This window comes from Diadema antillarum, unplaced genomic scaffold, assembly GCF_040938485.1.
Source record: "Diadema antillarum isolate AM-2024a unplaced genomic scaffold, OU_Dant_1.0 seq00000732_RagTag, whole genome shotgun sequence".
NCBI lineage: Eukaryota > Metazoa > Echinodermata > Echinoidea > Diadematoida > Diadematidae > Diadema > Diadema antillarum.
The window spans coordinates 525,054-547,677 of NW_027271633.1; the positions used below are offsets into that span (position 1 = coordinate 525,054).

At 38.4% G+C, this 22,624-nt stretch overlaps 1 pseudogene; it reads right to left on the bottom strand.

Moving 5' to 3' along the window:
- Positions 1-1,174: 1,174 nt before the first annotated feature.
- The window catches only part of LOC139738283 (uncharacterized), a 28,166-nt pseudogene continuing 6,716 nt past the window's right edge, over positions 1,175-22,624 (bottom strand).

Consider the following 22,624-nt stretch of genomic DNA (forward strand, 5'->3'; position numbering starts at 1 on the left):
TTTGCATGAGGGTCGTCTGCCTATATATAAGACTCGTTGGACGCTGTATACGTTATTAGGTGTTGAGGTGTTGATTAGAATTAGCAACAGAAAAACAACTCTTTCAGTTCTTTCCTGTTTTTTTTTTACAAATGAAACATGCAAACACACAGATACACGCACACGCACACACCCCCACACACACGCACGCACGCACACACACACACACGCACACGCTCGCTTCTACAGAAAAAGAAATAAGTTTATATATACAGTAATCTGTTTTATTTCCTCGGATACACAACATTTAACATAAAAAAAAATAGGCAATACATAAAATATGTCACAGTGGTTTAACAATGCGGACATACAGCACAGAGAATATGGAGCCCCATTCTGCAAGGCGCTGCCACTCATTGTTAACCACCCGATGAAAACTATATTATATCCAACAACTTGGATAGGTGTCTATATTTAAGAAGTGTGTGCCACAGGAAAATCTATTTATCCTCAATGGGTTAACATAATCTGAATAGCTTAAAGAGCAGAAATCACACCCTCGATTCCCGAGGTTTCAAAATTCGCAAGGAGAAGAAAACATACATTGATTCCATAAAAGCGCGGAACGTGGTAACAATTTGAACATACAGATTACTAAATCACAACTTTGTTGCAAAAACTCAGCTATCTCAAAATGACACCATTATGCGATAGTTTCAGAAATCAGAAAGTATTTTTTTTTTCGTTCCTTTCATACAAAAGTAGACTGTTGCGAAATCATGCTGAAGATATGACATACTCGTTGCCGCTAACCTATATTCAGGGGGAAAACGAAGATATAGTGAGGAATATTCTTTCAGTACTGTTTGCAATTTCTCAGAGTTCAACGCAGTTCATGCATTGATAATGGGAATAGTTAATGCTCTTTCTACAAAAGGGAAATTCTTTATGCACTGATTTGCTGACATCCACCTCCCACGAGGGGGAAGAATCAATCGTAAGTAATATTATCTGTCTCCTCTTCCGAGACTTCTCGCGAAGGAATATCCGAGTTGTCCCAACACCCCGTTGATGAATATTCATGAGTACTGTTCAACCATATAGGTGCCATGTGACAAGCCAGTCGGTCGACGTAATAATAATAATAATAAGAATGATGACGTAATTTTGTCCCGCCCACAAAATCGAGACTCGGCTAGAGCACGAACGTGTCCTCAATTCGACTGAAAGATGACGGGAGCGTGCCCTTCTTGAGTTTCGTCAGATAGATCTTCCTGTGTTGGTCTTGTTCGGACTCCTAAAATAAAAGAAAAGAACATGAGGGGAAAAAACCCACTAGTATAACAGACAAACAGACAGACAAACAAATCGATCAATATTTGACGGTGACGGAGACGTTGAGAAAGATTGAATGAAAAACGGCTAGATGACGTGTGTGCCCACATCAAACACAACGTTTCAGTTTGATAAAACAAAACAAAACAAAACAAAACAAAACAAAAAACAAGCAAGGAAATGCAATCTCGCTAAATTTAGGTCGATATCCTGCAGATATCATACTGTCACAGAATAAGTGGCAGGTGAAAAGTGACATACCCCCTCAAAAAAATAAATCACCAGCTGAGAAAGAGAAGGGTGATATTGCGTATGAGATACACATGAAAATGATTTAAAATTGACGCCATGGTGTGGAGGACATTGAGCTCAACAACATGATATCAATATCTCAATACTCCCCTTTGAAAAACAAAACAAAACAAAACAATTGGGATGAGGTCCTTCTTGTTCTCAGCCGACAGTGTTTGGGTTTCTTTTCTTTCACGACTTAATCTTTCAAATAGCCACTAATCCATCAGGTTGGTCTCAATAGTTCCAAATGGAATCTCAATAGATCTTGTACGATGTCTACGTCGGTACGCGAATTGCATAGCAAACATTAGTTATATCCACCATCTTTCAAACAAAACAAGGTGGACCTTCACTAAAACAGTGACAAATGACGTGATCTTTAATACATACTTCTTCTTCATCGTCATTCTCCTCCTCCTCGTGAACCTGGGTCCTTTTCCGGTGCTTCTCCATGATTTCTCGCATCCTCTCCTTCTCTGCTAAGCTTTGCCTCTTTTCTTTCTGCAGCGACGAAGTCGCGAGGTATCTGGAGAGTCCGGCTGATTCCCCGGTCGGTGATTGGTCTACCAGCCTGGTCACATGACTGAGCCGGTTGGCGTAGGAGCGAAAGTGGCGCCACGCGGTGTCCGCGAGGAAGCGTTCAAAGAGTTCCTCGTTTGACGGGATCCTGAAGAGTGCAGGGGTGAATCATTCATGTTATAATCCAAGTGGGAAATACAAAGATCGATTTCGCCCCTAAGCAGTCATTATCTTGTTTACTCCATATCCATTCGGATTCTTTTTTCTTTCTTTCTTTTTTGGTTCTATATAGGGTGATACTGGGGAAAAAAAAAAACATATTTATTGCTGTGGACATACGACAGTAGATATTGGTTCTCCTTTCGAAAACATTCTCAGCACATATTTACCCATTGAAGACAGATAGTCATGGGTATACTTGGAATGGTATCTAAGAGAAACATGCGATAGAGCAAAATAAGATATATAGGCTTCAATAGGTTAACATACATGTATCAAGATGCCTTCAGTCACCCGAATACATTCATCTACATTTACCCATTTAGACTTGCACACACAAAAACACATATCAGCGTGCGTCATGACACCTTTACTTTCTCATCCTTTCTCATGTTTTCTTGACTTACATTGTAGTCAGACGATTTGTGTTTAGCGCAATTGAAGACACCAATAGTTGAAAGACAAGATAAATGGTAACAACAATATAAACGGTACAACACAAAAATAAATGTTTCATAATGTTAAGATGAAGAACCTGTCCGAACAAATTAACATTATTTTTTTTCATTGCTACCGAGTAATTGTTCAATGCAAGACCGATTATCTTGAGGACTTCGACTCACCGTTCTTTCTTCCTGAGCATGCTGAGGGCCAATTTAAAAACTACTTCAGAGTACCTGGAATCCCCTTCATGCTTTCAATTATTGCAGTGTGGGACAATTAATCCATCGAGGAACAGCAGACGTAACAGATTGAACTTTGAATTTGACTATGCTAACAATCAAACTCTACTATCGCTCGGAGCGGTGAAAAAAAAAAAGGGAAGAAAGAAAACCCATCCAGAGTTCAACGGGAGCCTTTTCCTAGTTTGCAGTTACAAACCCTGGTCGGTCGTACAGGAGTCTGTGCCTAAGCATCTCCTTCATTATTCCCTCCGCTGTCAGCTGCTCCCAACAAAAATGACAAAGGAGCAGCAGCTACAGTATAGTGCTCACGTGGGTCGATAATTTCCCAAAGAAACGTGTTTTAAAATTCAAAATAAAAAAAAAAATCTGTAAATTTGCTGGGAGAAATGAGGTGTTTTTCTTCACTAACCTGAAAAAGTGATATATATCCTTTCTTCCATCAAATTTCTAAGGGGAATACTTCAGCTCAAACTCTGTCCAAGGGTTCGCAAAGCCAGACTACGAGTCCTTGTCACTCAAAAAAATCACATATTTTCTTTACCCAATCAAACATAGTCCCTTCAAATTCCATGAGAAAAGCTTTAATCTTACAACCAAAATGCAGTTTATAGAGAAAGTCATTCTCAATATCTGCAGCTTTTCTTTTCTTTTTTGCCAAACTGCATTTCTGATTTGTAATCATTTCTTTCTTCATTTATTTTAGTATCTTTGGTACGATTTTGTGAAGCGGTCAGGGACATTCCATTTAATTTAGGGGACAGTGCCAGTGGTGGATGTAGTCTTTCTTGGCGCAAAATCTTTTACGACCGACAAGAGTTTGTGCCTGCAAACTATTATAGCTTTCTCCGGTTGCTTGTGATGTACTCACGGCATGGTGGTGTCATGTTTGAGTCTGAATTGTTCCAGGACTTCTCTTGGGGCGAGTTTTTCCACCCTCATCTTTGAAACCCTCATGAGACGACATCCCCGACTGACCAGTGTCAGGTTCTTCAACTGTTCCCGATCTCGGAACTTGATGGGAAGGATGTCCTATAGGGCGGAAAGGGACATGTCCGTGGATTTAAATTGACAATATTGGTTTTAATAGATGATATGGCTATGGAAGTAAAAGTGATAAGTGTTGATTGATACCAGCTTCCTACTTTACTTTTACTTACATTTCATACAATATACTCAAGAGTACGTTAGTTCATGATCATTCATTTTCTTCATATTTTCATTCATTTGATTTTTTTTTTTTTTGTAGCAACGCAGCCTTCAAAGTCATTGTTTACCATTGGAGCAGTGATTGAAATTTGTTCGAGTTATCACACTTGATGCATATAATAGTTCAGTTGTATCACAAAACATCCTGCCATGTAGAAATTTCGCAATAAAGCCACAGATATATGGATCTATCACTAATTTTCTTAATAAACCATTACTGTAACAGTTTACTGTAGAAATTATTTTAAGCAAAATATTATTCACATTTTGTATAATCAACAATAACACTGTTCATACGGATGAACAATTTTTCTATTGGTTGCTTTTATCCCTAACTCACAGTTTAGAACTATTTTGAAGCACTGAAGCTGTTTTTTTTTCATCGCATGCAAATGGTAAATTGTGGCTTTGAATTCAGACTGAATTTTGAATTAGTTTCCCTTTTAAAACATCATATTTCGCAGCAAATGTCACAATGTTATATTCCTTCCTTTATAGGTACAATTTACACACATGTAAAACATGGTAGCTCAGGTGAAGATTCTTTTTTTAATGAAATGAAAGTTCAAAACAACACTGACAGTATTAGAATTTGGTTTGAAATGTCATAATATTGTATGATTAACTTTAAAAAGTTAAAGGAAAAGATGAGACAAACACGGGAGTAAAGTCTTCATTCACATTGAAAAAAAGTCATAAAATAGTAATGGTATCAAATTTCATAGTGTCAAAGAACATTGATATCGTTGATAATAACACTAAAACAAACAGATTCGAGAAAATTGTAATGGGTATACGAGCTAAAAATGTTACGAGCATCTGTCATGTCACTTGCATATGCTATTTTGACAAACGTTGTCGTTTTAGATTACAGAACAACACCAGCAGCAGCAACAACAACAACAAAAGTTCCAATTTCTATGTTTAGCTATTGTAGCTAAATACGAAATACCTACACATCAAGCTGGGAGCAACCAAAATTTCAGTCTCATTCCTTTTCTTTTTCTGCTGAAATGTATTTCGGCACATATTCGCACCATCGACAAAATAATGTAGGCCCTACACATTATGCAAAGCTGGGAATGACGGTATAAGTACATCGAAGAAAGGTCTGCCGCCAACCCCCCCCCCCCCCCCCCCCCCCCACCACCACCAACACCACAGCCCCCCCCCAAAAAAAAAAAAAAAATAAAAAAAAATAAATAAATGAATAAATTTTAAAAAGAAAAGGTATCTCCAGTCACAGCGCAGATATCGCGTTTTTCGGGGGGCAGTGGTGTACAAAACCATGAATGAATTCGGCATTCAGGAATCACGTGAACAGGGTCTTACATACCGTGGCATGCCCGATAGACATGAGGCCGATTCGCATGAAGCATCGCCCGTTGCGGGTCCACTCGGGTACCATGAGATTTCTCAGTTCATCCGCTAATCTGGATTCGTCGAGACCGGTCAGAGACAGGGTCTTGTTCTCACCATCCCCCGTACTCCGCCCGGTCACATCCCGCCTGTGTTCCACTAAGGCTCCAGCGATGTCACATTCTTTGAGCACGGTCACTTTACCCTGCGAAGCGGAAATATGGAAATAATCCCCGTTTACCTTAATTCATCTTTAACCCTTTCCTCCGAGACATAATGAAGGCCAATGCATTCAATACACGAGAGAGCAGGTTCCCGTGGGCAACGGGTTAAAAATAAAGCATGTTACCAATCCCTGAATACATTTTCTTTTTTTATCCTTTGGCATATTTACTGCTTTAATATCCTTTCCGACTAACATGTGTTAAAGGCAACTATTTGAGAACAAGGTTTTCCATCTCCGAAATTCACTTTTACATCATGGTGGACCGGCCTGAAGAGACCTATGAGTAATAGATAAACATCAAACATAGAAAGTGATACAAGATATATAAGTATATCATGTAATACATACCGACAATAACAAATAATTGAACACAACAAAAGAGAGAATATGGCAGGCTAAGCAATACATGAAGGAGTTATTCAGTTGTGGGAATATAATAAATTGTTACGGTACGTTAAAGTAAGGTTGGTAAAACTGGCTACTTGACAGCACAGTGAATCTGATGACATTAAATAAAGGAATTTTTGGTAAATAGGCATTTTAGGAAAAGTAGGATCTCTTTCTGATGTAATGCTGAATAATTGTGATTTTGAAATCATCATATGCAGAACAAATCATTAAACAATGAAACTTATCTTCTACATCGCTGGTATTACTAATTATACAAAATCTTTCATCGTATGGGACAATTTTGTAATGTTCGGTTTCGAGGGCAATAGGGGCACAACCACTTCTGAACAAAGATAATGCTCGCCTATTAGATCTATTCTGACACTGAATAACATATTTAGAGGTATTCATAGAGTGTTTGAAATGACGATAAGTTCTGAGTTTGTTTCTGGATTGGGGAACTCTCCTTCTGAATATATGTAACCCTGCATCACAAAACCAACAAAAAGTCGCACGCATTTTTTTCTACATGAGCACTGAAAAATAAATGGGTGAGATAGGTCAACCTATATAGCGACTCTTGAGATTTTCCTATTTTCGAATCATGAAACATATTGAAAATTACGGTACTTTAATGGCAGCATTCGATTCCCGTGTTTTGTGTTACCCCCCCCCCCCCCCCCCATCAAAAGAAAAGGGTGAAAAAAGAGACATAGAAGTAATTTGAATGCATTTTTAAGGAGGTGTATGAAATGTTGCTTCCTCTGTACTGGAATTGATCACAGCCGAACTGTTTTGATGCGTGTGCGCATTTGTATACATGCGCCTTTAATCCAGAAAGGAATTAAATTGTTGTGGCTTCAGATCCTAATCCGACTCCATTAGGGTGATGACAAAAGAGGCAAGGTATTCTGCAGCCTTTAAGCACAGGAGAGGCTATTCTGAACTACTAGTATCTGATGATACGCGTATCTTTCTTAACAATTACCTGCGGGCATTTCACTGAGAAGTGATACGTAACTAACCCGCATCGTCGCTTGCTTTCGAGAGAATTTGTAATTACGTTATTATCTCGTTGAGTTTCAAGGAGTAGAGTGGGTGGAGGACGGAAATTGTAATACAGAGTTAAGGGGGTACCGGGGGTGAGAGAAAACAAGCGGAATTAGTGGCTATTTTTGCAGCTTCTATACATTAGTTCTGTGGAGATCCATTTCCTTAAATCACAACGCAGAAAATGAATGCTTTTTCTGTGTTTTTTTATTTAATGGTTCTGTTAGGATATGCTAACAAAACCATTCATGTGCTTGCACACACTCCATTTCAGGATGAATCAAAGGACTATATGTAATAGTGGAATTTCTCGTGAATATGTAACAGAGCGTTAAGACCATGGCCATTGTTCAAGATCATTGTCTGGGTGTTAAACATACACTCCCACGCACACCAACTGACCCCTGTGCAAAGTTAAGGTGTGTACAGAGGGTTGAAATTAGAGCAAAATCTGAACCCTAACTTAAAAATCAATCCTGAATTTAATGAAACTGAAATATGCTTCCATTTCAAATTACCTCCACCAAAATGGTACACTATTCAGCTATTTGAAAAGTGGCAAATGTTTTCTTTTTTTTTGTAACACCTAGTAGATACCATGTAAATATTCTCGAGTTATTGCGTAATCATTTGATTTTACGATTGTTTTGTTACTGTCTATATTTACAGGAAACAAGTTAAGATTTCGGCAAAAAAAAAATGGCATTTTGCTGTATCGAACGTGATGAACTTAAGGCGTTGTCATTTCATAGATTTATAATGCGATCCCAAAAGTTTTGCTTGCTCTGTTTATTGAGGTGAACAAAATTAAGAATCTCCATGTCAGCTCTTACGCATATTATCTGGGTTTGTTTGTTTGTTTGTTTGTTTGTTTGTTTGTTTGCTTGTTTTGAATTGTTTCACGGACAATGTATAGGATATCAAATTTGTGTCCGGCCTAAATGAGTTGAAAAATTCCAGCATTATAAAACATCGGGAATAGGCGTGAAGTACATTTAACGAGACTCTCATAACAGCACTTAGCAATGAAAGTGCTTCACGCACACACTTCAGTGACAATTGTTTTCGCAGAATACAAGGTTGGTCAAGTGAGGATGAAAGCAAGACAAAGGAATCAATGCGGCTTTATATAACGATTGCTCTTATCAAAACGTGTTACCCGAATACAAGTGTCAGTTACTTTAAGTGCACACGTAATCTGCCACAAAGAAAAAACGATTTTCATGTGCTGAGTTTATAGTTGCCCCGTAGAACAATATGAGCTTTGGCCTACATGCATTACCTAAAGAATATGCCTACTAAAAGATGAAATGTAATATAAAGTACAGGACGTATTTGAAAACGTTCTTCCAGCTACAGTATACTAAAGCTCAAAAACTCATCAAAATAACAGTAGAAATCGAACACGTATCTCTACATCGACATGCCAGCATTAACTCGAGGAAAAAAAAATACCTTGAGAACGACGTAACAGTATTCGGATGATCCCGGATCAGTTTTCGACGACTTTCCCGAAGTCGATCTCCTGAATCGGAGACTCGAAGCAGAGTCGGCGGAGATCGGATTCCGGCCATTGTCGGAAGAATTTCAGATCTCTGGTTAGGTTGAATATTCAGAGAAATGTGACAACAGCGATAACATTTCCAAACGTAAATGACTTGTATCTGACTCAAAACACAGCAAGTTTTTAGGAAATATGATACGGCGTCATGTTTTATGAATAAAGTTAGGCAGAGAAATTCTGCAAGATGGATAGTTTTTGAGCCTCAACAATAACGAGATTACTAACATGACTTCAATTAACATTCATCATAAAATGAAATGGTTTATATTAAATGGGTTAGTCAAATACCGGTTAGTGAGTGGCTAAACAGAGTCACGTGATGGAGGTACATTCCTTATGTTCGCCCATGGGCGAACATTCTTGGTGATGTTCTCCCATGGGAGAACATTTTCACGTAACAAATGACAGAAGGCCTAGGACCGCGTACCGGCCACCCACGCGCGCACAGTGAATTTGGCTCTGCGCGGGCGAGCGATCGAGTGCGTTGTGCTATGCATGCATGCTGGTGGTTGCAAAGATCGTACACTGTAACTATACACAGCCCAGTCGCTGTTGTAGCGCACTGCGTTAACAGCGTCTAGTCGGGCTACGCTAGCTACGCGTCAGTACACTGAATCTCTACGATCTTTGGTGGTTGACGTTGACGTATTTGACTAACCCAGATGATGATTTTTGTTGTCGGGAACATGTACCAAACGTTCCACCCTCAGAGTTTGAAATGCTATTTCGGGAGGCTATAAGTCCCTCGACTTCGTGTCGAGACTTATAACCTCCCTCAATATCATTTCAAACCCTTCGGGTGGAACATTCGGTATGTTCCCTCCCCCGCCAGTCATCATCTATATAATGTTTCATATTGTTTTCGCAAATAGTTGAAAGTGCTTTGTGTACTTAAATACAAGACATGATTGGACTTTTCTGAAAATATTAATAAGGGATCATTTCATATATTTGCCACTTGGCAGAGATCATTAAATTTTAACTTTGAAGAATATATTTGAGCGTATGCTTGTGTTATTCTTCTTTTTTGTTATATTTTGGCGAAGCCATAACTTAGCATGGATCTACCTAATTGCAATCAACAAATTCATTCCTTGCGCATTCTATATCGGTAAAGCAGTATGGATTCAAACCCTTTGCATGACGAATGAGTTTAACCTGCAACCATATAAATATCACAATTGTGTGAGCTCAAGTATTGCGTGTTTACGCATATTCGATTCTCCCAAATGAAATATATATGTTGATCTTTTTAAAACAATTTAATCTTTGATAGTCTCAGTTTAAACATGCGGATAGCAATTGAGAAATGCTAGATGGTACGAAGCTCTAATCTAATAGACGAATATAAAAGCGATATGATGTCCTTTGATTCAAATCTTTATTTTTACAATGATGAAGAAAAAAAAAACGCGAGTTATTCCCGAGTACACATAATCCAGTCATAATCAAACCCGTTCCCATTAGTTCCCCGCCCCCTTATTTCTGTTAAAACTTGAAGAAAAACAAAAATGATTTGTGAAATGTCAGCGGCTTTGGTATTTTTGTATTCGGGCAATGACTGTACCCAATAACTGTTCTGTCCGAGTCGATTCGATACGGAAAAGAAGATATATTCGGTTCAGATATCATGTGGCGTATTTCATATGGCAAGCTTGGTAGATCAACATAAGTATATACGTCTCTTTAAACCAATCTACATGTACATGTATATTGATATGATTATCGTCATCCTGGAGTCAGTCTGTAGATATGATACCAGTAAGAAAGATGAACTTATGTTATATATATATATATATATATATATATATATATATGTTTATTGAGCAACTCAATGAAAAAAAAATAACTTTATAAACTCTATAAAGATTGGCGAAATATTGCATTACCGGTTTATTTTTCGTTACATTAGAGTCAATACGTGAATTTAACACATATTCTTATGTATATAAAATTATATATGTGACCCGGCATCACAAAACCACACAAAAAGTCGCCAGACATGGATTTTTAGATAAGGGCAAATTCTGAAAGAGCATACCCTAAGCTTTAAAATGATGTATAACTCAATTCAAATGGACTCCCTTAACCTTCCTAAATACTGGAAAGAAAGCACACACTCTGGAAAAGTGTGAACTGAGAAAAGAGGCTCTGAAGTACAGGGTCTGTTCAAGCGCTTAATCTTTCACCAAGCCGCTCTAGCTGTGCGATGAAAGGGGCAAAACACAGGATGCCAACCACAGGAGCAACAACAATGAAGGAATTATCAGATTAAGCTGAAATTGAGCATATTGTATTAACACAATTTTCTCATGATTAATGCCAGCTTTCAAAGCTGTAGCATTTTCCTTTCAAAAGTTATTAGACTTGAAAATGAAGAGTGTACAAAGGATTTCAAGAAATGAAAAGGGGCCTCTAACACATACCTGATCATTCTACTCCCCCCAAAAAAGAAGTTGTAGAAAAACTGCGCAAAACACACTTTCCCATTTGTTTTATGATCCCAAACTAAATAACAATGTAGAAGAATAAGAACTCTTTAAGAAAATATGAAAAACTCAAGATTGACTTATAGTTGACCCATTTCACCATGTTTTGAGTCCTCATGTAAAATCAAGGGTGCGACTTTTTGTTTGTTTTGTGATGTACGGTCACATTTAGTCAATACTCACGAAGCCACCTGGATCTTCTCGGCGAGTTCGTTGTCGAAGATGTCGGGGCAGACCTCGAGGAAGGTCTCCTTCTCGATCTCGAAGAACTCCGTGGTCTCTCGACAGATAATGGACGCCGTCCGTTTCCCGCTCCCAAGCAGAGCCAGCTCCTGGGGTGGGGTGTGGAAACTTTGACTTCGAAACTTTTGTGGAGCTTTTGAAAACTTCTTTGAACATTTTTTTTTCTTCCTGTTTCATCATCGGTCTATTAAAGGAATATTGTGGTAGGCTGACATGCATGTAAGCTTCATGAAAACAAAAACAAAAAGGTCCAAATGGATATATTATTACTACCTACCCCTAGGGGTCTGCAACTTTCCCTTTATACCAACAGGTACAACGAATGTGAATTAAATATATAAATCAACAACGATTAATTTTCTCTCCGTCAAGATCGTATATGATTATTTTCTAATTTAAAAAATGGACATAAACTCCCTTGTTGCGACGTTACGCCAATTATCAATTGACTTCTCTACAAGGGCCGTTCCAGCAACGGACGCTTCATTCGCCCGAAGAAGCCAATTGATGATTAGCAAATTGTTGCAATAAATAAGTTCGCACCTTACCCTCAACAACCCTCAACAACAACATCAATAAAAAGAGAAATACATGGAAGTTTGTAAAACTTTATGTCTATTTTTTTTGTTTTTTTGTCGGAGATGTCTCGTGCGAAATCTAAGAAACAGCAGCGAAAGAGTGTGGCATTCGGAAGGCTGCCTTTGGAGCAAGCACCCTGCTGTCCGTATAACTCCCTGGTGACTCTTACCCCAAAGCAGGCACCCCTTCCCAAAGTGTTGACGTTGGTCGTGGTCGTCACACCCGACGACTCGTCGACGACGTCGAGCTGGACGAACACGGAGCCGGAGAAGATGAAGTAGAAGTTGTAACCGATGTGGCCCTGCCGCACGATTACCCTTCCTTTGCCACACCTGATTAAAAATAGAAAGAATATTAATCATTAGATATTTTTGTTTTCTTACATATCAACTCTTTCACCTGCAGTCGCCAGAATAATCTATTGGTATATAGCTTCCTTTGTTCCACTACGACACAATATTTTCTGATGTACAGAACTCTTTTTATTTTCGTTGCTCTGTCTGCACACTTTTTTCCCAGTATGTGACTGTGTGTGTGTGTGTGTGTGAGTGTGTGTGTGTGTGTGTGTGTGTGTGTCTTTATAGTCAGAACACTAAAGATGAAAGGGAAAGTTCGTAAAGGGCATCTTAAAGACATACCATCCCTTTTCCATCATGCAAATTCTTGAAAATCTGGTGAGAACACTTACAGTAATTAAGTATTGAAGAAAACACTGTTGGGAACCTTCTGTAAATTTTGAACTCAAATGGGTCTTTATTTGTTAGGTTAAATTTACCGTTAAGATTCGAATAATCTTTTTCGTAATACGAAAATATTACAAATCTGAACTACTAGTCTAGTTTTACAGACCTGTGTGATGCACTTCTGTAGTTCATGTAAGTGGTGTGTTGTTATTTGCCATAGATAACACAATAAAAGAAGCTAGTGAATTCTTCCTTTCTGACAGCTTTAACATTATCCTTTGTTCGAAGTAGAAGTATTATACTACAACCACTGGATTAGTATATGCAGCTGTGTCTCGTACACAGAATACGTTACGATGAGCAGTTAGTGCATTATTTGAATTTTAACGGCTAACAACCTTCAAATATCACAAAAATGTTATAGCTTTACAATAGTCTTGTTATTCTGGTGGGATATATCATGTTCTGTGCTATTTGGGAAGGAATGCAAAATTCTAGGGATGGCCCATCTTTAAGACAGAAAATGACTAGTAAAAAGATTGAGGGAGATGATTTTTCCCTCTACCGATTATAAAAAGGGTGTATAGGACGGCTATTAAAACACGTATGGTATTTGTCCCTTTTTTTGGCAGATATGGTGAGATAAAAGCTATCTTATAACCCATATTCAGATTTTTAGTGACAAACATGCAGACATTAAAAACAGAACAGCAGAATGATGGCAATTAATATACGACGTACCTAATTACCGGTGGCCCCGGTGGCCCCTGGCTACTAAAGATTGATATCAGCCTATGAAATTTCCGAAAGGGTTATCTATTGGTGGCTCAATCGGGCAACTGAAACTCGACTCATTTTTTTTTTTTATATTTCATTTTGTTTCGGGCCACTTCATTCTTTTATGGCCACCAAAATGTCAAGTTTGTAAATTTTAATGGCCCAAAGAGGCAACCGAAGAAGGAAGTTAGTGTCAAGCTCTGTAGTATGTAATGTCTTAATGCAAGGTAAAATATGAAAATGAATTTACTGGAACAGTCAAATTGGAACTCGATCAGACTGGAAAATAAATTTACCGCTAACATTGTGCTTTATATCGGTATCTTTCTTTTATCAATTGATACAATGTCTATTTAGCATTGACGTCACTGTCAGATTAAGTTAATAGGGTTTTAATATGGGATACTAACATACACTCCAATACACTATAGGTTAAAAGGAAAATAGTAAAGCAAATAAAAAAAAAACAACCGTGAACATGCATGTGATTGCTGGGAAGGAAATTAAAGACGTGTACTACAATATAGTTTACGTCATGACGAGGGTGTGTGGTGCTTTTCAAAGATGTTGAGAATAGGCACTCAAGGTTTGAGAGAGTGATGAGGAATTTTGCACGCGTTAAAGATTTTTAAAGTACACAGAACGTAGGTTTGAGTAATCATAAGGCCGCTGGGACAAACGATTGACCTTAAGGAGAAAATAATACTTTTGCTTGATAGCATGTGATAGCATGGCTCTTAAGAAAAAAAAAAGAGGAAACGGCGCGTTTGACCGCAGACAGAGTTAATTCCATGACAACCCCGGATGAGAGTCTATTCAACCTATAAGATTCGGTACACTCACTAACACGCTCACTGTTCGTGATGATGGTAAGGTATCGAAGCTACTTTTCTTCTGACTCTATATATAGTGTCTGTCTTTGTTTTTTACATTCCTCATAAGGGAAGAGAGGAGGCAGTCCATATTGAGACAGAAAATAAGACGGTTGAGAAAACACTAAAAATAACACATATTTTTATTTAAATGCTTTCATAAACAGCTAAAATGTCGACGATAGAATGGGATTTCCCTGTAAGAAGATGCAAAATAATCGAAGCAAGTTGTACAAAATGATGCTATTTTCAAGCTTACTGGTAAATTAAGCCAGGAGACTCTTTGTTTGCTTGCGTGTGTGTGAGTGTGCGTGTGTATGTGTTTGTTTAAAGATATAGATTTAAATAAATGACCAACTAAACTACGAACTCAACATTCGACATTCTGTATGTAAATGACTACCTACATTTGCAGGAAGTGTCTTGGTTTTTTTTTTTTTTTTTTTTACCCCCGCCCTCTCATCAGAGCAGAATTTTTAAACAAGATGATAAGCACGTTATTCAAGCTTGTTCACTCAGGGCTGACTGGTTATTTTTGTTTCCTTAAATCCACCTCCATCTCTGTGGGCAACACATAGCTCCACACTGAAGAGTATCCTATCAAAATGATGTTCTATCCTTTTTGGAAAGCACCGTTTTGCTGACGGCATGTTTGATCCTTTAATTGTTTCGGCTAATCGTCGTAGTCACACCACCCTCGCAAAGGCTTCAGTACTCTCGGAAAATATTCGTGAACCTACCCACGCTTTAGTTTGCATCCTTAAAACACAGCCCGACAAATTTAGACAATTCCCTGCCGCATGCAGTAGGCACGATACTACCCTACAGTCAATATGGCACCAAAGAACGACTCTGAATCGTATGAAATCGGCAGATTTATGAGCCAATAAATAGATTGTTCGTACCATGGAGCTACATGGAGGTTGAAGAGATGAAGTCACGACAGTCTAATTCCCCTTGAAACAGCGTTGATGCTGCCACTCAAAATGTTTGAAGTATGTGCCAAACTGGATCTGCCTCGGTGATAGGAAGACAATTGATTCATTTCTCATTGCATAACGGCGAGCCAATCTCTAAAAAAATACATCTTTATGATGGTAATTATTTTTTTCGCCATCCCTAGGACCACTTATAAAAAGTGAGAGCCATAGTGGTCAAGACATAGGGCCTGATTAATTGACGAAATAGGAAGAAAGAAAAATGGTTGACTAGACATGTCCGGCTATCAATCTGGCGCATTTACCTATAAAAAAAACTGGATTCGATGATGATACCACATCAGGTTCTTTCGCCGGAAATAAATAAATAAATCTTTAATGTTAGAGTTGAAACTGCATCTTCTTGCTCAAAAAGATAGCGGTATCAAACTCTGCTCAGCGAAAGCACAAAGACACCTGTTAGTGGGTGTTTGTGCATCCTTGGAAACCTGACTTCTGTTGAAAAAAAAAAGTCATTAGAATGAAACTCCAGCACTTAAGCTATCCTCATTGTTCGTACCAATATCCTTTCAAGCTCGTCCGAACAAAACCCCAATACAAACAAACAAACAAACAAACAAACAAAAACGCGCGCACACACACACACACACACCACATTTTAATCTGGGGTGAAAAGAGGACATAAAATCAACAAAAGTTGGTGCGTTTGTTTGTCAAGACTGTTAAAAGATCATTTAAAGACAAGGTGAGCTGGTCGAGGTTTCGCTGGTAGTGTGCAGAGCTTTCATTAAAAACCAACTTCGCTCAATAAACCACTGCAAAATAGAACTACACCACTTCAAACTTTTATCTATTTTATTCATAGAAATCATACAAGACTGAGTTGATCGTTGCGACCGTGTTCTGTGAAAGACGTATGGAAATTATGTCAAATGTTTTGGACACTCAACGGTCTGTAAGTAATCTTGTCTACGTAAACAAAAAGAAAAGAAGAAAACAGTGTCAGTAAAATTAAGACATATTAAAAAAAAGAAGGTAAAATTGACTTACTGGTTGTATCTGGCAGAGCGACAGATCTCCATGCGCATCCTCCGCGTAAACTTTTCAAAACTGCGCATGTTCCTCATGACCCCGTAGAGGCGTACGATTTCTTCCGGGGTACGTTCCCATGGCTCTTTGCACACGACACGTTTTGCCCAAAGCGGGACGTGAAGGTTCTGTTAAGAAATGAAATGAAAATAAATACATAAAAACAAAATTAGAAAAAATATATGTGAAAATAATTAAATGATTCCATAAATAATTAATCATAACATTAATATAAAGAGAAAGAATATTGATAATACGAAAGTAGAGAACCCCCCCCCCCAAAAAAAAAGAGAAAAAAAACCGTAATATCATTATCTTAAATGTTTCTAATTCTTGATATTGTTACTGACTCTTTCTTTATCTCCCTCTGTCTGCTTGTCTGTTTGTTTTTCGCTCTCTCTATTATATATATATATATATATATATATACATATATATATATATATATATATACATATATATATGTGTGTGTGTGTGTGTGCGTGTGTGTGTATATACATACTTATGATACAGGCCGGCAGTGCATGACAAAAGTTATAGTGCAAGCAAAATATCACGATTGCAAACGATAACCCACTATCGATGTGACTATCGGTTTTTGCTCCCTCACCTTAATCGAGTACTTAAATCCCGCATGTTATCGGCGCGATTGCGCCACAACCGCGATATGCTTTACTCGATATTATCGTATTTCTCGATTCTCGCTGGCTATTGCTAGCACGGCTACTTATCTGTGTGGGACTAAAACTATGGAAGCAGGAGCCCGCGTCGTAATTCGAATTACTACGCGACGTAATTATTTACGTCGTGTAGTAATTCGAATTGCTACGCGACGTAATTCCGAATTACTCCATACTGCTCAACGACTTAACGTCACGACATTAAATGAATTAGTGTCATGTTGTAATTTCTAATGCTACGCAACGTAAATAATTACGTCGCGTAGTAATTCCAATTACGACGCGACGCAAATAATTACGTTGTGTTGTAAATACAACGCGACGTAATTCCGAATTACTGCTCAACGACTAACGCAGCGAATTAACATAGCGACGTTAAATCAACCGATGAAATCGTTCGTTAAACGACGTTAAATCGTTCGTTTAACGACGTTGAATCAACCAATGGGATCGTTCGTAATAGCGTATGAAAAACAGGTAGTGAAGCGCATGCAATCCGCTCACTGCGTGCTGGTGTAAACCGCAGCTGACTATACAGCAGGGTGGTGGAAGTTCCTTTCCACCTCCCTGCTATACAGCGAGTTATATGCCATTTCGTTGACAGTACAATCCTATGAAATGTTTATTACCTAAATTATTGGGCCTACATTGCATCAGTATGTATTCAAGGTATACCAGCTAAACAAGTACTCTGTACTGACAAACATGCTGTAGGAAATGAGTGTCTAGCCCTTTGGCACGTGCACCGTGATGCATCACTGAGCAAATAACGAACGATTTCATTGGTTGATTTAACGTCGCTACGTTAATTCGCTGCGTTAGTCGTTGAGCAGTAATTCGGAATTAAGTCGTGTTGTAATTATTTACAACACAGCGTTATTATTTGCGTCGCGTCGTAATTGGAATTACGACGCGACGTAATTATTTACGTTGTGTAGCACTGGTAATTACAACATGACACTAATTCATTTTATGTCGTGACGTTAAGTCGTTGAGCAGTAATTCGGAATTACGTCGCGTAGCAATTCGAATTACTACGCGACGTAAATAATTACGTCGCGTAGTAATTCGAATTACGACGCGACGTAGTTATTTACGTCGCGTAGTACTTCGAATTGCTACGCGACGTATATCCATTTTTTGACGGGCTCCTGCTTCCATATAAAACTAGACTAGTCTTTCAGCGGTAGATTTAAACATGGAAACTGAAAACAACAGGTTCGCTACTTTTACAGAGACTGATCTATATAAACAGCATCTTAGACGATAAGGACACAAAGAAAACAAAGGATGTCATCAAATACGCCCGACGAATTTGGACTCCTACTGTTCTGAAAAAGGAATCAATCCGACGGATATTGAGCAAGTCAACCCAAGATTTGTGCCTCTTTCTCCGTACATTCTACTTGGAAGCGCGCCGTGGAAATGGGCAGCGTATAGGCCCTATACGGTGTACGCTATACGCGCTCTTTGATCACGCTACGCTATGAACTTTTACAACGACATTTTAATACAAGACATCTCGGCATCCACATTTCCAGCAATGGTGACTTCAATGACGGTGACTTGCTACAAAAAGTGAAAGTCAGCACCTACAATGCCTGACACGAGCCTTGTGTTTAAATCCAGTAGATCCCTAATCCTACAATACATCATCTAGTCCTGGTCCTGGACCCATTGCAGTGCAGTAAGTAGGGCGTCTAACGTGTTAGATCCATAGACCTATATAGGGTCTTACTCTAGCTCTAGTGTTAACTAGCTCTGTCGCTCGTAGATCTAACGTTAGTCCTAACCTATCCTATTGTTACTTGCACTGTTAGATCTAGATCTAGACCCTAGACTCGATAGTTGAATTTGGATCTTAAGGATTTTGTCTACACAGGTTCAAAGAAACTGGTATTGTGTAACAATGTCTAACAAGTTAGACACGTGTAGAGTCTTAAGTGAACCAGGCTTGCGTACTTTCTTCAATTTAACTTGCCTGGGTATGTGTGCTATTTTATATAACACATAGTGGATGACATCTTATTGCACCATAACAAGTACAAAGCACCTCCAAATTCTGAATTTGCCCTCAGGCATTTATATTCAATTCGGCCTGCGGCCTCATTGAATATAACTGACCTTCGGGGCAAATTCAGAATTTGTCGGTGCTTATATTGTTATAGTGCATTCAACCTCATGCAATATATATATATATATATATATATATATATATATATACATATATATGTTTATATATATTATATAGCCATACATAATTCTTATAAGATATTAATCTCATGTACAATGTATTTCCAAAATGCTCCATTCCGCTAAATACAAAATTTGAATAAACGTTAAGTCCCTTGCTTTTGTTTGTTCATGTCCATCTGAGAAGATGGCTGAATAGCCCATATTCAGCTACACTAAGCTGGTCTTCCGTGGAGTCCAGTTAAGCATGTGATATGGGTCCACTTCACCGGGTTAAACACCCTGCTCTTTGCGATGAATGAATGAAGCGGGATCTTTTACGTGCATGAGTTATGACTCTCTCATACACGGGGCCTCCATTTTATATCCTATCCGAGGGACAGAGTGTTTTGCCTCTTGCTAGAGGGGACGGTATGATTACACAAAACATAATAACATGTTATGTTTATGAAATTGCTGACTACTATTTGACTATTCAACGCTTATTGTGATACACTTGTATTGTCATTTTTCATTTTTAACGGGTGTTGGTGAGCATTCAAAGTCAGAGTTGCGTCAATTCATTGTCAATTCTATCGCGAGAATGATTCATCATTTCGAATAATATCACAATAAGCGTTGAATAATCAAATACTAGTCAGCAATTTGATAAACATAACAATCATGTTATTGTGTTCTCCCAAGTGTTTCGATGTGCGAACATTTTTATGCATGAGTAACATATTGATGGCACACGAACTCGAGATGAAATTCAGTAGATTGTCGGCAGCCGCTATGTTTAGCTTGTTGTGGGTTTGCGTTTGTCTCAGCAAATATAATTGCAACCAAGGAAATTTGTCTTTCGATCCTAGTCTTAAAGTACTGTCAATAAGCCATAGACTACAAATATTATTGCAATTCTGTTGTCCTTAACACACAGCATGTTATTTCCCCCAGTGATTGGTATGATTGTTATTTCGGGGAGGTTAGGGACCGTTCTCAAAAGCATTTCAACCTTTTTGGCTACATTATTATGTGCGTTTCCTCCCTTGCCAGTCATCATCTATATAATGTTATGCCCTAATACAGAACGTGACCTAACCACTCGCATAAAGAACGCACTCGGGGCAGTGAGAAGTATAACGATGCTCAGCCACGTTTCTTTCTTATCACTGACGGATCATTCATGAGATTCCAAAACAGCTGCCAACTGCCACCGCTGATGGCGCACTACACTAGAACATTTCAGTGCCGTATGATACATTTCAAGAGGGATGAGATACTGAAGGAGGAATAGAAGACAAAGGAAGAGAAAAGAGAAGGAAGATGAAGAAGAAGAAAAAACAGAAGAAGGAGAATTGAAGCTTTGTCTTTTTTTTGCAGTTTGCGTAGCATTATTTTATATTCATCACGTCAGTTTTCATGACAATGTGTAATTATCATAAGATTCCACAATAATTTATTGCATACTCTTCTCACGTTTTGTTTTGCCAATGAAACCTTACTCTCTGCTACCGTATCTTACCTTGCCTAGGAAACCTTATTTTCTGTTACCGAAGAAAGTGAAATGTCTTTATTTTCGATGAAAAATGAAATAAAATTTGAATTGAATTGAATTGAAAAGAAGAAGAAGAACAACAACAAGAAGAAGAACAAGAAGAACAACAAGAACAAGAACAAGTACAAGAACAAGAACAAAAACAAGAAGAAGAAGAAGAAGAAGAAGAAGAAGAAGAAGAAGATAGAGATAATATTTTCAGACTTACTGCAAACTTCCTCGAATATTGCTCCTTGTTGAAGTTCTTTGGGTTGTCGGAGCCGTCGACGGCGGAGAAGTGGAGCGAGGCCATCAAGCCCGAGTACGTGCTCGCCTTCGACCGCTCGATCATCCGCAGCATGACGCGGGTGATTCGGATCACCTTCACGATCGTCTCGCGGAACAGCTGTCGGAGCTGACGAATAATATTTTGTTTACGAGAGTGAGAGTATCGTTTTCAATAATGGTTAGGACAAAATTATCGTCGGTCTTATACAAAAGGGCCTTAAACCACTACCACTGTTATGCAAAAAGTCCCTTAGTGCTTGTGACTTTGTACACTATTAGTGCCCTTTTGGCATAACAAGGGAAGTTCAAGGCCCTTTTGGCATAAGGCCGGCGTTATTAATAATTATGTGACCATGTGTCACAAAACCAAACAAAAAGCCACGAGCCCTGATTTTTCACTGAGGACTCAAGATAGGACGGGTACCAAAAGGCCAACCTAATCAATCTTGAGTTTTTCATATATTCTGTATTACAGAGTCTGCTCTTAATTAGTTAAATACTCAGAATGTCTGGTGACATTTTGTTTGTTTAGTGATGCAAGGTCGCATATATACCACTTCAGAGGTAAGCAATGATATGAGCAGCACACAATAAATTCCAACGATAAAACCAATGATGATGCTGCTGCAGCAGATGAATTTTTTTTTTCAAGCTCAATTTCAAGATGAAGTTATATATCTTATCTCTTACAAAATGTAAATACAATGAAACATTTGAATACACAAGATGAACCGAATTCAGTACAACCATGTAATGGAGAAAAATGAAAAAGTGAACTGATTCAAGTACAAATGTATGTTATTCAAATTCATGAATTTCTTCCGTCGAGATGTTTTCTTTGCAATTGATTGACAAATTGCCCTACATCGACGTTAAAATAAGCACTGAATTGATCAGTGTTTTAGTAGTAGCCATGATAAAAAATCATGGGCGTACATACTCGAGCAGGATTCGAACCTACGACCTCCTGATCACCGGACAGGCGTCATCTCCACTAGACCACCGAGCTTTCGCCCGAAAGCAAGTGTTGGTTCTAATCCTTATAGCATGTAGCGGGTACTGCTTTGTTATTCAAATTCATGAATTTCTTCCGTCGAGATGTTTTCTTTGCAATTGATTGACAAATTGCCCTACATCAACGTTAAAATAAGCACTGAATTGATCAGTGTTTTAGTAGTAGCCATGATAAAAAATCATGGGCGTACATACTCGAGCAGGATTCGAACCTACGACCTCCTGATCACCGGACAGGCGTCATCTCCACTAGACCACCGAGCTTTCGCCCGAAAGCAAGTGTTGGTTCTAATCCTTATAGCATGCAGCGGGTACTGCTTTGTTATTCAAATTCATGAATTTCTTCCGTCGAGATGTTTTCTTTGCAATTGATTGACAAATTGCCCTACATCGACGTTAAAATAAGCACTTAATTGATCAGTGTTTTAGAAGTAGC